Here is a 15,442-nt window from a genome sequence, read left to right as displayed (position 1 = left end):
AAGGGATGAATTGTGGAATAAAATTGAGCGATGATATTGGTGATTATTGGAATTAAACCTAGCTAATAATGTTGAGGTAGCATATACCGAGTTTCTGAAGTTTCTATTTGAAGTATTTCAATTCCATGTTATGTAATAGGTATTCCTCATACTGAAATCTCAAGAGACATAAATATTATGCAGCTCATGGAACAAGTTTTACAGATGAGAAAAAGCATTCATTTGGAAGTATGAAAATTATGAAATTGTTTTTCTAAATCGTCAATTGAATTTAGCAGAAAACTCTCGCAAAGAAAAATCGTTTAACCTAACTCCTGCCTGTTGAAGGCACTGGTATAAATACCTTTTGTAATATTTTTTCGGAATCAATATTTCTATTCAGAAACCCAGACGATAATCCCAATATAGCTTCTTCAAATAATAATTATAATACTTTTTTGGACAACGTGAGATAAGAAAAAACATAAGGAACAAAACTTGTTTTGACTTTGCAGTACTGACAAAGTAGTTTCGTAATTCAGTCGGCAGAGGGCGTCTTGATTTTTGGATTCGCCAATATTGTGAATAAAAGTCAGGTTTTACAAATCACGAACTGAACCGAAGTAAAGGTGCAGTGAAATTTCAGCTTGTGTGCTCCTCAGGAAAAAGTGCCCTATTCTGTAGAGTGAAAATTATTTTTGGCAGAATAGTTGTCTCACTACCACACAATCACTGAAATAGGTTTCCCGTGATGGAAATTTTATTTCACGAAATTAATCTACGAGGATATATTGAAAAATTCTTAGCTTACTATAGAAAAAAACAAAATTCAAATGTCAGCGAACCTGCAACGTCTCTAGACATCTAAAAAAAATGTTTTTTCTTGCTCTGCAAAGCAAACCTCCACAGCTTTTATAACCTCCTCGTTGGAAGAGAATTTACGACCTTTTAATTTTTTTTTCAGTTGAGGAAAGAGATGGTAGTGGGATGGAGCTAAATCTGGTGAATAAGGGGGGTGTTCTAGTAATTCAAACCCTAAATCACGAATTTTTTGCATGGAAAAATGCAAGGGGCGTTGTGCTGCGAAAACAAAACACCTTTGGATTGCTTTCCGCATCTTTTCTATTTATTTTTTTCCCGTAGAGTGGTCAGTAATGTCGAATAGTAATCTCCGGTTCATTGTTTTACCCTTATCCAAAAAATCAATCATGATTACTGCATGGCAATTCCACAAAACTGAAGCAAGAAGTTTTACAGCAGATTTTTGGACATCCCTTATTTTTTTCGCATCCATTCATGGATAAGCCAAAAAAATGGTAGGTATTTAGGCAAATAATGGTGGGCTCATGCAGAAACCTATCTAATCGGCTGATGACGATCACGTGAATGCCATCTACCATTAGGATTGTTCCTTTCTTAGTTCCTTGTTCTTAGGATTTATGCCCAAGACCAGCATAACCTAAAGTATTTTTTCAAAATAAACAGCCCAGAAGTGCAGAATGCGAAACACGCATTGAAGAAAAGCGTGTATATAAGCTTAAGGGTGGGTCACGATGAGAATATTAGGGGACGATCGCATCACGAACGAATTTGTGAAACAACAGATGGTTATCGGGGGCTGCTGAGGGATGAAAATGTAAAGTAAATATTCAGTTTGATAGGGTCATATTTAGCCTATGTCCTCAACAATATAGCTCAGCTTAAAAAGAATTTGTTCACAGAACGAAGAAAGCGAGACCTGGATCTGATTGACAACCAGACCTTTATAAAATTATAACGCAAGGATTTGTATTAGATTGTTTATTGAAAATTTTACAATTACCCCTAAACAATTTTTGACCCATCAAACATACATGGGGTGTCTTAAACAGCAACTAGAATTATTATATTACAAAATCGAAAATATATACATTAATCAATAAAATATTAACCTATAAAAGGCACACATAAAGGTATATGACGAGAACACTTCCAAACAATGTTAACAAACTTATATGCATATCAGTCTATTGGGTAAACGAAGTAATCTTCCAATTTGTAGTAGGCTTTTTCAACCAATTTTTCTTTGAGTACCGTACGAATCTTCCTCCTATTTAGCGTTTTATACTTTCCTGGTAACATTGTATATCTTCACCGCTGTGTGATTTACACTTAGTTGAGTTGATGTCAGTCTGTGATAGGGAATGATGAATTCGGTTGCATTTCTGGTAGTATAGTTGTGGTTGAAGTTATTATTCTGTAATTCTTCTTTGTGGCCATAGATGTAACTGACACAGGCAAGTATAAATAAACAAAGAAGTCAGAGTGCGATCATGCGTAATAACCTATCAATGTGGAAGTTGAGTATTTTCCTATATCGTGAAGAGGAAAGTAACTAAAGGCCTATTTCAATTAGTAACTAAAGGCCTATTTCAATTGTCTAAGTATTCTTTAAGAATAGTGAAAAAACTACAAATAAGCTTCTTTGATGAAATTCATTATAAATATGCCCTTGTTGAATAAATTGGGCCATTACCATAATTTATTTGGTTTCTATTTTCCAACGTTTCACCACGTCTTCTCGTGCCATCTTCAGAGTGTCCTTGCATTTTTATTCCGTCGTTAATTCTTAAGTTCATCAAGAACTTCATGATTACAATACAGAGTGAGTCTTTGACTCAAACAAATATTTTAACAGTAGATTCTTGACGTCAAAAGGAACAGTTTTTTCTCATACTGTTTTTTCCTATTCGGCCCTGATAAAAATATATAGGTAGCCATTTTAAGATTGCATGATGAGCTGTGCCACCCTTAGAAAAATAAAATTACCTTCAGAATACCTAGCTGAATCTGTGACACAACACATCCTGTTGATCTTTTAAACAGAGTTGTATTCGGCCTAAGTATCAATTTTAAAATTTCACAGATACTTTTTGATTTCTGAACATCAGATTACTCAAAAACGGCGCCATTTTACGAGAAAATATAAAGAATACTTTTATTTTACAAAACGCTCAAGTATCTATTAAATAGCGTCTAACTTAGTTTCAAGAGGTGGATTCTTCGAAATTTTGGTATTTTTATGCAGCGTAATGGTCATAATGAGAAGACGAGTGTGATATCTTGTGTTCGAGAAAAATTCGTCAAAAAAATGTAACTTGTAAGCTTTGTCATTTACCAAAAAAGCTCTCTGGTTCTCTCGTTATGATCAAGCACATACTCAGAATTCTTGGAATTTCATTCCATGAGTTACTAAATCATGCCATATTTAAAATGCAATTGGTTGATGGTTTGAACAATGATGTTATAAAGATTATCCATCGATAATGTAATCTGAATATTATGTGTAGGTACTTCGAATTATCTAGAGATGGTGACTGATGAAAAATTCACTGACCTAAAACTAGGAAGTCACGTTCATATATTCGAGAGTTTTTTCATTTAAAGTGCGTTCAAAAAAATTCGTCGTGAAGTAGACATGGAATTCTGAAGTAAGATGTTCCTTGAATCATTTCCCAAAATGTAAACAATTGTGACATAAACCTAAATATTGTAATTTTGTATGGAAAGTTGAATGGCTCTTTTTAGGAAAAAGTTACCTAACGTGCGCGAAGTATTTCTTTCATTGAGTCATCCAAAGCAATCTGAGGCAATAATCAATTTCGAGTGAAGAATGCACATCCCTTTCATTGTCAGCTCTAATGAATGAATGGGTCAAGCGCCAGGTTACTCTATTATATATAGAAGTTCCTTATTTCCATTGAGAGTACGTGGATAGAACGCTCAATTGAGATTATGTAGACAAAACGCTCAATTAAGTGGCAAAGAATGCAACGGATTAGTTTATTTCTGAAGAATTGAAGCCATTAGTACTATTTATTTTCATCGATTCATCATTCATCATTGACAGGCCCATAACCTATGTAGGGGAGAGTGGGGTAATTGGGAACGGCGGGTAATTGGGAACAGCTAGATAAAAAATACTTCCTCATGTGCGACCCTGTCTTCAACATTTTCAACGGATGCATCTAGCGATTCTCAGGGCGTATGTCAAAAGTTGCGACGATAAGTTGCATATTTCTTGTAACGGCGAGTCGAAGAATTGTTTTCGCATTTCAACTTTAATTTTTCCGTGTGTTATAACAGATGTAACTATCTTATTTTGAAGTTTAGATGTGCCATATTTCGTTGATTCCATACTGGTGTGTTTTCTAAACCTACGTGATTTGAAGTTGAAAGAAAATGGATAAGTGAATGCCAGCCATTTTTAATTCTTTTGATAACTCGGGGTAATTAGAAACGATATCAGGTGGGTAATTGGGAACGCCCCTTATATCCCTTGCGTTTCCAATCACTTTTGTGCTGCTCTGGTTGATAGTTCAAAAAATATTTCAACGTTGAAATGTGTTGTTTCTAGATACCAAGAAATTATAAAAAGAAGACCGAAACGAAATATAAAAGTGAATATCCCCGCTGTGTGTTCGAAGATTTAAGAAACGAAAAGCTTACATTAAGCTGAGCTGCAACTGAGAGAAACAACAGTGGATACTTGATACTTTTGTGATATGTGCCATTTCTAATTATCCCATTTCATTTTTATTTGCCATGGGACTGTTCACAATTACCCCATAGGGTGTCGGGTAAATAGAAACGATAGTATTTTTTGTTTTCGTTGATATTTTTCAGGAAACGTTGATTTTTTATAGTTTTTTGTTTCCGATTAGTACATAAATGAGCAGAGTTCATTTTTTAATGGAAGTTTTATATTTTTATAGATTTTTTGTATAATTTTTCAGCGCTTGAAATTAAGTGTTCCCAATTCCCCCACTTTCCCCTATAGAACATTTCCTATAGTAGAATGCATTTATTATTAACATTTATTATGGTCAAACGAAAAATCGATTCATCGGGAGGTTTTTTTTGAAGTTGAAACAGTCTCACAAATCTAGAAGAAATCATACAAAAAAATGTTTGTCAACTCATTCTAAAACCTCTTCCATTTCCACCTCCCTAATCTACAATAAAAATACATAAAAAATTCAATCACGAATTCAAATCAGCCGAAAAAATAGTTCGCTCAAAACATATCCCTTTTTTGCTCTTGAGAAAAGTCTGCCCTAGTCTATTTAGGATGCGGCATATACAGTAATTTCCTTGAAAATTTACGGATTCTCGAGTTCATAGTATAATTATAATAATTCTTTCGTATAGAAAATGCATCTGCCTTATGCACTCTTTGTCAGAAGTAGTTTTATCAATCCACTTCTCTGATGGTAAGTGAATAATTCAAAATGATGACAGTCACGTAATAAATCCTATTCAGGAATTTTTAAGAACCTACACAGTTCCAAAATGGTAGTTACGGCGAGATGAGTACATTTCCTCGTGTCCTGGTTTGGAACTCACAAATTCGTTTATTCAATAAAATATAGATATAATACAACGTCCAGTTCTGAAATAATAGTTTTCTGTAGTTAATTAGTGGAATCTTTGAATGATTGTGACCGTGTAGAGTGATTATTGTGTTGTTTTCTGCATTGAGCACGTGGCTTTATCTTACAAAATTTTTGGGGATTGGCTTGTCCAAGATTCCTGCACTCCTCAGGACCCCAGGAATAAACGTCCAGTTCTACAACTTGAGATTGGGTGCACAGCCTTGCTGGCTGACCCAGATCGGCTGCCCTCGTGATGAGGGTGCTTGATCAACCAGAGGAGAAGAAGAAGAACCTACAGCATGATCGGAGAATCAACGCTTGATTGACGAATGAACGTCAATTTGTTTTCAATTGATGATTCAGTCATGAGCATTTAGAATGTCATTCTCTCATCAATTCTCAATTCCTACTTCTTCTAAATATTCAGAAGTGAAAAAGTTTCAGCGAATTCGTTTTGGAAATCGAATGTTTTGTGAAATCCACTGTGATTTTCATAGAAACGATAAAAAGTAATTATTCTTTCGATAATTGTACCTCCTTTCGTCATGGTTCAAGGAGGGAATCCGTGGAACAAAATATTGAAAATGTTTCCCTCAAGTATCTGTATGATGTTCAAGGTTCACTCGTAAAATTTCTAAAACGTGATATTGAAAAACAACTTCCTCATGATATCGATAGTCCTAGATATCGATAGTTCTCCATAAATTTGGGGCTGTGATCATCGTCATATAGAGAATCTTCTTGGAAGCACCGAGGCATTAACACGGACGCGACAGTAGTTCGTTTTAGTAGTTCCGCAACATAAACGCCGAATAAAATCCAAATTGAATCGTTTAATGGCGGTCAGTGTCGATCAGGAGGGGTCGTGGACGAAATTGAAATATATTCAGAGCGGTCCGTGTTCCGTCCGGTAAGCTTGTTAGGTGAAGTCGTTCGCGGAAGTTATTTCCCATAAAATATTTACTGCCGTCCGTTTTCATACGCGCACGTTAAATTCCGGACGTAAAATATTCGGAGAGCGTATAGCAACGTGAAATGCGAGTAAAATTCGTTATTTCACCCCACCACCGGTCGGCCTGACAATACATAATGGCGCAAAAATTTTCAAAGTCCATTTTCATGCCTCTCTAAAGCATTTCTGCCATTTATTCAATTTATTTTCATTTGTATGATTGTAACGGCATATACATATACTGGGTTTCTTTACTATATCATTTCATATTAAAAAGTTGAATAATTCTCAATGGTACCAGTTAACTCTTTGAGTTGTTTGGCTGTATTCCTCAGAAACTTTCATCCTTTGTGTTAACCCTTCGATGTTATGTAGTATTATTGTTTTCTTTCTGCCTTGGCGTTTTTTGTTAGTGATTGTTCGTTGTTTGTATTTCTTATTTGTTGTTCACGTATGTGATGGTTTGGGTTGTTGGTAATCGACATATAACGTGTGTTAAAAAAAAATCGTCGTCAAGTAGGCTATGGAATTTTGAACGTCGATATTTCGTGTCTAAACGTAATTCTTAGCTTTTGCTGTACTATTTTCCAGGTGAACTGTCAAGTTAGAAGATAGCATTTTGGATTGTTGTTGAATTAAAATTATAAGGAAATTATAAAGAAGGTTTTTAAGTTTCCTCCCAATCTCTGGAACAAAATCAATTAAAAAATTGAAATAAACGATTTGCTTCTGCGTAAATTCTTGCATTAATTCGTCAGGAGCAAATCAAGTAGAAAAAATTGTTGCCTGACTATGAACTGAAAAAAGAACTTTCAAATTATAATTATATAAAGTAACGTTTCGGAGTCTATATCAGACCATCATCAGACGAAAATCAATTTCAGAAAATCTTCTGAATTGTTGATTTTTATTTGACATTAATTGTAAATACATAGAAACAGAGACTGCATAAAAACGTTGATTCATTTAATTTGAAATTACCGGATGACAGTTCCTTTTTCAGTAAATTAATCCAAATATGATCTATTCCAACCAAACAATTGGCCAAATTATTATTTTGATCCAACAAAATACACGTGGACTCTTTAATCTTTCGTTTATAATGATCCGGTTCTCATTAAAATGTTAGTGTTATTCCAATCCATCATGTGGTCTTCTGTATTAGAACAAACATGATCTGCGATATGTGATCTATTAATTTCTCTATTTTAATATTATGTATTTTGATGATCGCGTTTTCGTATTTCTAGAGGTCTAGACGTTTCACCTGTATAAGTTTTACCACAAATACAGGGAATGTTGTAAATACAATTTTTTTATTTTTGCTTTTCATTCAAAGGTTTAGATCTTATAAATCATTTCGTATTTTAAAAACAGTCCTTATGTTGAATTTGGAACCGACTGTTCTTATTTTTTCTGAAAGGCCATCAACATAAGGAATTTCGTTCAATAAATTTGATTGTTCTTGACGGTTCGTTGGTCGTTCCTGATCATTATTTTGATTTTGGTTAGACATTTCTCTTTCTGAATTTAATATCGTTTTTTCAATGAAATCTGTCTGGTATTTTCGGACATGTAAAAAGTATTTATCATTGAATCCTACTTCAACATTGGGGAGAAAATAGAAGGAGATTGAAAATATTCTTTAATGTTCCAGCAATCAATGTATATCCCAATGTTGCTGAAATAATTGATGTTTCGAAAGTACTGTTTTGCGATGCGGTGATGGAACAGGTATGTTCAAGCAAAAAAAAAGTAGTGATCGACCAATGAAGAAAACCTCAGAGTTATTCAGCAATAACGAAAATATGATGACAGAAGACAGAAGCTCCACGAACCTCTGTTCAGGTTTTATCTCAAGTGGCTGGAGTATCTGTTGGCATATTTAATGCCACACGATTTTGATTGAAAGACATCAGTTTATTTTCATAAATATTGATATATTATCAGAAAAGATTGATTACCGATCCTTGTAGCATCCAAAAAAATTGGAATTCGGTATGCATCAGTAAATGGCAAAATGTGGGACCTATTTTCTTTTATGGAACCATAACAGTAGAATGTTATGAATAAGGAGAAAGCATTATAGCTAAATTGAATTTCAATGAACTGTCGAATATTTATTCTCATGTAATTCAGTTTTTCAGTTTATCCATGGATTTTCAGTAACGACCGAATCAGTTCAATATTTATAGGGAATTAATAAACATCTTGAGATTCTTACTGTGCTTCATTCATATCACTGAAGTAGATAGAACCTTTTCACACAAAAAAAAACACATTTTACCACGATCCGTCCAAGATTCTGTCCACGTATGAAAATAGTGGACATCGGTTAAAATTTTTACCAAGAATTTTTCTAACCGCCTCAGATTGTTTGGATTCTTGTGATCTGACTAAATGGAAGAAATGCTTTTCGCTCTTTGGCGGAATTAACTTTTCCTCAAAAGTTCCTTTCCACTTTCCATATAAAATTACGATGTATAGGTTAATGTCATCATTGTTTAAATTTTGGGAAGATGAAGTAATCCGAGATAACACCTACGTTCAGACACAGACACCTAATATCAACGTTTAAAACTCCATAGCCTACTTGACGATAATTTTTTTGAACGCACGTTAGGTATAAATATCTTTTTCTTACATATCTTATTTATGACGCAATTGATCCGGAAAAATTCAGAAAACTTTAAGACTTGAAAGTTTTCGATTTTTTTGCCATTCGGAGGAGGCCCAAATGAATTGCAATTATTATGTTATTAATCTTCGGGATTTTTCGGGATAAAAAAAATCTACTCCTCAATTCAATGTAGACCCTCCATACCCTGTGTCTAGTGGTTGTTCAATTCGCGAATTTCTAGCTTTGCGCGCAGTTCATCTTGTTTGCTTTCTATCAAAACGATATTACGAGTACCCACATGCACTTCGAAACGAATACATATATATGTAATTATGTATGCCGCCTTTGTCCGCCTTGATTAAATACAAGATTGTTCGTGTGCTACGACAACATTGTTACTGAAAATGCCTCTAGCAGCCTTGTATACATATTTGTCATATTACATAGTTCCTCACTCATGGGAAATACGGTAAGTAAATTATATATGAAAACGGGAAGACCGAAATGAGCAAGGCGTTCTGAGGAATTATTGCTTGAGACACTAAATGAGTTTAACTGTCTTCTAAAAGCTTTCCGGAAGAGACATGTTGTTGACAATAGAACATAATAGACCTTAGTTCCGAGCATTTTTTTTATTCCACTGAAGGTATTCCGTTACCAGACTTATCAAGAGGGGCGTTCAAACTGAGCGGTCTTCAATAGGGAACGTATTATAAACAATAATAATAATAGCAGCCCTACAGAGAAAAATAAGGACAATGCTGAGGAAACATAATAAACATCACCCCAAAAGCTCAATAGAACTGACAGAGCTGCCACGACACCTCGGGGTTAGAGGAATTGTTGACTTGTCCAACCTCATGTCCCAGGAAATTTGACTTAGAAAATATTTCCTAAATAAGGCTACTCCATCGAGTAGTTCGTGTTGCTGATAGTTATACTCCGTTGAAGCTAAAACAGGACCACCAGAAAACTGTCGAACACTCTGCAGAAAGCAAAATGCAGAAACTGATTGGCGAACCTTTGCATGGAAGGTACCAGAACGAGGTCAATCATGATTACGTCGACATATCTGCGTCGAACTGCTGGTTGACTTCCGGAAGGTTGTTTACCGAGACAGAGGGCTTCATCCTCGCCATCCAGGACCAAGTGATTCCAACAAGGAACTACATGAAATATATCGCCAAGGATGCCTTAGTGGCGGATGATAGCTGTCGTTATGGCAGTGCGACACATGAAACTATCCAGCACATGACCGGGGGATGTCAGAAGTTCGCGGGCACGGAGTACAAGAGTAGACATCATGCTGTAGCCAAGATTCTTCACCAAGAATTGGCACTGAAACACCAACTTCTAAGTTCGAAAAAGGTTCCTTATTACAATTACCATACGGATGCTGTATTGGAAAATGAACATCACAAGCTCTACTGGGATCACACGGTTCTTACACACCGGAAAATAACCCACAATAGACCAGACCTCATATTGCTCAATAAGGATGAGGACAGAGCACTATTCATCGACGTGGCGATTCCAAATAATAACAATCTTCTAGATAGGCACACTGAAAATACAGTGATCTCGAGAAACAAACCAAGAAACAGTGGAAGCTGAAATATATCAAGACCATCCCTATTGTCATATCATCTACAGGCCTGATACCGAAGAAACTACTAGAAAACTTCAGTTGGACGAAAATATCTATAGAGTCATGCAGAAGGCGGTACTGCAGGGAACGGCGAGAACTGTACTCAAGTACATGGGGAATGCAGAGAAACACCGTCTGCTTCGACAGGAAGTGCGGGTTGAGCAGGACTCCAACCGGCAGCAGGGAGCCGAGGAGCGATCCGGACCCGACCACAACCACGAGCCCCAAAACCTGGGAAGGGCTCCAACAGAGCTTAATCCTTTTGATATCTGAGATATCTGGGATAAGTGAATTTTCCTCTGGAGAGGAGTGTGAAAGTCTCAAGGCTAAAGTCATGAATGCTACAGGTCACCACTGCCTCGACACTCTGACTCTACCGGTCACTCACATCGTCTGATAGAGAAAATGGAATGTTACCACCAAAAGAAACCATTGAACAATTCTGGACCGAACAATTATCAACGAAACCCCATTTCAATGAAGATGAGTGGATAGAAGATGAAAAATCTGAATCTCTAAAATATGACCAGAAATACCACTTGTCAGGTCCATTTTTGAATCTTGTACAAACGCAGCGCTACCCGAAAACCCACCACAACAAATTCAATGCATATGGCCCTATGCAGTGCAAAACACGATATTATAACTTCAGTGCAACACCACCTACCGGGTCTTATTGTGAATCTGAACCATTCGGTGTGTACTTGACACAAAATTTCAGCAAAATCGTCGGTTTAAGAAACAATGTTATAACACACCGAATTTCATTAAATTGTTTCGTCCATTTAAGAAAAAACTTCTATAACTTGACTGCACTGACACGGGTACAGTAAAGTTTATCGCATCTCCAAAAACTATGCACAGAATATTGCAAAGAATATTTATTCAATAGACCTGGATATCAAACGATTATGACACCATATCTCTGCTTCTACTATTGATGAAATAGCAAGAATAAAAATCTGATTTTAAAATCGCAAAGGGAAGGATATTTTATTCAGGAAAAAAAAAGTATCACTGTTCTTGTTTGCGATTTGCGCATATCATATTTACCATAACGATATCGATTCGACAAAGAACAGCTGCATCATTAATTTCAATCCTATTATGATAATTATTCAACTGTCATATTCTGTTATTGATTGTTAAATTTACCTGGCTCGAGTTGTTAGAATAACATCCATAACGCTCGATTATGGATGCCCATTCATAACGAATCGAAACTGTTTTTGATATCTTTGTAATTGAGTTGAGGCAATTAGCATCGCTTCAATAAAACGACGAAATTTTGGTTGATGGTGTTTTAACGATATAAGGACCGGCATTTCTAATTTCTATGACTGAAATACTATGATGTACCACATGGAATTTGAATCCAATAAAGACAGATAATACTATACTAACTGACAAATATACAGCAACACCATTAAATTTTAATTTTTTTCTGGTAAAACATAGATAGTATAGCAATCAGTGAATGATTGAAATTTGAAGAAAAAAATGAAGACGTTACAATTTTTTTTATTAAATTTGTTAATAATGTGTTTGTCCACCGCGGTTATCTATACACTCCCCAACACGTCTTGGCGTTGATGCAAAAAGATGGTCTATTTCTTCTTGAAGGATACTTTCCCAAGCTACTTGTACTTCATGCCTCAGAGCCGCCAAAGTCCGTGGGGGCTGGGGTGAATTTCCAAGCATTCTATCCATGATGTCCCAAATATGCTCTATGGACGAAAGATCGGGATATCTGGGCGGCCATGGCAAAATAATCATATGGGTCGCTTCAAAAAAGTTCAAACTAACTCTGGCAATATGAGGTTGAGCATTATCTTGCTGAAATATTGGATTCCCAAGCCGGTTAAGGTAAGAGAGAATAAAGACTAAAGGTGACCTACTTCCATGTGCAATAGCACCCCATGCCATAACGCCTACTTTCTAGTCTACAGGACGCTCAACATCAAAATGAGGTTCACGTCTTTCTCCTCGACGTCGTCTAACCTATCTTCGGGCATCATGTGCACCCAAGGAGAATCGAGATTCATCAGAAAAGACCAACTGATGCCATTACACATTTCAATGTTGTCGTTCTCTGCAACACTGTAATCGTTGCCGTCGATGCTCAACCGTAAGAGGTAACACAAGATTGGGTCGATGATACTGCAGTCCAAAAGACCTTATACGGCAGTAAACCATTACAGGATGGCCTTGTTCTCCTAACCACTCATCAGCCAAAGATCGAGTTGTCGCAAATCGGTCTCTCTCTTTTTCACCATGTTGTTTTTTACAAAATCATCAAAGTTTGCTTTGGAAAAGGATTAGTAAACATGTTAACAGTTGTTAATCTATGTATAAGCCATTTTGCCTGCAGCTTATTTCTTTGGTCGATTTCTGATTCATTTTTGGGTAGGCATTTCGACGCCATATAACACTTTTCCTAAACCTATTGATAATACCAATTTTGAGAAAGACTAGTCTGCTTCCAACCAAACAACCAAACAAGTCTTTTTCGAAATCCTCCCACATCAATGATGTACCATCCAGACAAATGGAGTTTTCAGATGAATTAACAGATTCTTTCAGCCTTGTTACCCATCGTAGCATTTTGAAAATCTTTCATAGTTAAAATGTTTTTATTATTTTTATGTTTCTCATCTTTTTTTTTTTTTTTCGATACAAAGAAGTTCAAATGAAAAGTTAATCTATGTATTTACCATTTATCATTTGAGATTTTAGGGATTGTGGCACTCTCGCAGGTTTGATACAAACTGATTGGAACCATTTGAATAAACTGTCCCCCCTACGAACTAAAGTTTACCTTTTTTTTTTGCATTGTTTCATGAAATCATCATATTTCCGTGACACAAGTTCCCGGAACAAACGCTCTGGGACCAGAGCCTCAAAACACAAAACCGTTACGTACTTGCTTTGCTGCCCGGAACAAACACGATCCAAATTAGATCGAATTCGATAAAGGTTGCGGCACTGCACTAGCTGTGTAGTTTTTCCCCGTACCTCTCAGATTCCCTGTTCTTGTAGTAATGGCACACCGGATCGATTTCCCAGAGCGATTTCAGTATGTAGATTGCTTCATAGTAACCGACTGAATCTTTATTGTGTTCCCCGGAAATAGCGTCAGCTGTATTTCCGCATCGGAAAATGGTATAATGATAGGAGATACGGCGCTATCTGATTCGTCTGAAACGAATCACTCCATGCTGCACATCACAGATTCCCTCAAAAGTTCAATCATCCGCGAGCAATAAGTTGTCATTACATTGCTGGATTGAATCTATGGATTAATAGTGCACCCCATACACTATCAGTTTAACTGAAGATTTTCTGAGGCTGTCGATCGGAGTCGTCCGCACATTGAAGATCTTGAGCTGTAGTTGGCGCGGACTGAAGGTGTGTGGAGGTACAGACCAAGAAGGTCACCAATTCGTCGGGAAGCTGATGACATCATTGGAGGTTTATGTCAAGCTGAATTGACAGAACTGGTGTCGTTAATAGTGTCGTAGGTTATCTGGATGACAATTATTGAGAATAATAGTTCAGTCACGTAACTTTAGTATGTGAATGATCCAGAAGTGCTGAGAAGAAGAAGAATTTTACCGAGACTTTTGCAGCTAAGCTGAAATGAATCCATATAGGAACCCAAGGAGGTCGTCAATGGTGTTAATAAAACCGACAACATCCTTAGGAGCCTTGGCCGTTACCTCGTGGGTATTCAGGATCGGTTTCTTATATTAATGGTTCTAAGGCCAGCTGGCTCTGGACACTTTTGCATACCATATTTTCAGCTGTTTCTGCTTCTGATCCACAGAGCCTACAAATCTTATCTGCTGACTTTCCCATATGGTACAAATGATATTTGTGCTGACAGTGCCCGCCAGCAGTCCCACCATCACCTGAAGCTCAGATCGTGACAGCTTCAGCAGCTTTCTGGTGTAGGTCGGTGAAATCATAACGGATTTGTTAGACTGAGTAAGTCCAGGACTGTTTCTCCAGAGGGTTATTTTGTTGTTCAACTCCCATTGTTGGACCGTTGACTTATATTGGTATTTTCCAAGTCTACAGAAAGGCTCAGGTTCAGCAGGTGTTAACCTGGATGCTCTTTTTCCAAGTTCATAGGATTCTCATTTCCTTCAACACCACAATGCCCTGGTACTCATAGAAGAGTCACTTTTTGCCTCTGGCCAGTTGCACTCCCATGTCAGCAGCGATTCCTGGCAGTAATCTGTTAGTGGACTGTTAGGCATAAGAAAAACATGGACCAATATGAGTGCATTATTTTAAAATGAGAAGAAATCCTTGAAAAACTTTAACAAGAGAGCAGGCTGGACTAATGTTGGTGAACCTTGGATACTATTATGGTCACCTTTTCTGTAGAAATAAAAAAGGTTTAAAGATGTTCTAGTTAATAGATGTTGAAAATATATCAAAGTGCTTAAGGGTCCCCTTATTTTACAAAGTACATGCAATTATTCGAAAAAGTACCTCAATGTCCCAAGTAGGTACCATTTCAATGGGAACTGATTATGTTACGTAATAGTTTAATAAGGAGCACATGTGATAATGGATGCCTCTGTGAGTTATTGAAAATAATGAAAACTTAAAGAAACTAAATTTTCGAGAACTTAAAAAATATTGGTGATTTTTCCTAAAAACAAATTTCAAATATACTTAATTATAATGAATACCTTTCATATTTGTCGATATCCTGTGGAATTTTTTTCATTCGAAAATCCTTCATAGCTATATTTATTGTGTCTGTTGTAATGAGAATATAACCATTTCACACAAATAAAAAATAGGCACGAATTACC

The 15,442-nt window shown here is 36.3% G+C and overlaps 1 protein-coding gene across 9 annotated transcripts in view; it reads left to right on the top strand.

The window, feature by feature from the left end:
• Positions 1-15,442, top strand: part of LOC123322654 (hemicentin-1) — a 637,965-nt gene that overhangs the window by 382,801 nt on the left and 239,722 nt on the right. The window lies entirely within an intron of this gene.

The sequence above is a fragment of the Coccinella septempunctata genome, chromosome 1 (assembly GCF_907165205.1).
Source record: "Coccinella septempunctata chromosome 1, icCocSept1.1, whole genome shotgun sequence".
In the NCBI taxonomy this organism is placed as follows: Eukaryota; Metazoa; Arthropoda; class Insecta; order Coleoptera; family Coccinellidae; genus Coccinella; species Coccinella septempunctata.
This window is presented reverse-complemented; position numbering and strand designations above follow the sequence as displayed.